Source organism: Alligator sinensis, unplaced genomic scaffold (genome assembly GCF_000455745.1).
Source record: "Alligator sinensis unplaced genomic scaffold, ASM45574v1 scaffold647_2, whole genome shotgun sequence".
In the NCBI taxonomy this organism is placed as follows: Eukaryota; Metazoa; Chordata; order Crocodylia; family Alligatoridae; genus Alligator; species Alligator sinensis.
The window spans coordinates 4,053,274-4,054,480 of NW_005841832.1; positions in this window are offsets into that span (position 1 = coordinate 4,053,274).

The window sequence follows — 1,207 nt, forward strand, 5'->3', positions numbered from 1 at the left end:
GCACTCCGTGCACAGGTTGCGGCCGGCCCCGGAGCCCGCGGGCGGGGGCGGGGAGGCGCCTGCACTCGGGGCTGCCCTCCAACTTCGCCGGTGCCCCTCACTCCCGCCCGCAGCCCCGTGCCCCAACGCCCTGCCGGTGCCCGCTCTGCTGTCGCACCCCTCAGCAATACATTGTGATGCTACATGGACACAGACATCAGTACTCAGCTAGGACAGCGCCCCCGCCAGGTCCCGCCCTTCCCTGTGGCCCGGAGCCTCGGGAAGGCGCTGGCAGGCGCACACAGAACTGTCTGGCCAGGAAACGCGCGGAAGAATAATCCGCTTTGCCGCGGGCTTCCAGACACCTCCTGGCGCGGGCAGCAACAGGCTCCTCCGGTGCTCGGCGCGGACGGGAGGCGGCCAGCGGAGCCCTGGAGCCCGGCCCGCAGCTGCCCCGCGCCGAATTTAGGACGAGGGGGTGGGGGAGCATAATGGCAGGGAAACCTCTAGCAAGGCTGCTCCTGCCTCCGTCCTAAGTTCATGACCGGGACAGCAGCCCCCGCGCCGGCACCCAGGGATATTATGACCGTATTGCATGGCCAGCATTGCCGTTACTACAGCTATTATCTGTTTCTATCACTGCCTATTACATTGCTACTATTACCAATATTACTATAATCTATTATTTTCTATTACTATTGTATATTACTATTGCTACTTATTACTACTATTCTGCTATGATCTATTATGTATTATCTATCACTATTATTCCTATTTATTACCATTACTATTGTTATTATTACTGTTATCTATTGTTGCTACCATTACTGTTGCTATCAATTACTGTTATTATTTATGCGCTATTATTATCTGTGATTGTCTGAATAGCTGCAATATCCACCATCACTCACTGATGAACGGATGCCATATATTGTCCATTATTATCTATTACTATCTATTGCTGTTACTATTATTATTATCCTCTGTTACTATTGCTCTCGCTATATACTATTATTATTACTATGATCTATTATTATCTATTACTATCATAACTAGCGATCAGTATTACTATTATTTATGTCTAGTATCATTATTGTTACAATTATTGACGATAATAATAATAACAACAATATCCTCATCCCTGCCGGACCCACTAATCTCTCCTAGCGTCGGGCTGAATTTCCTGCCCTCTGGGGCCATCTTCGATCACCAGCAAGCTACTAAGGGG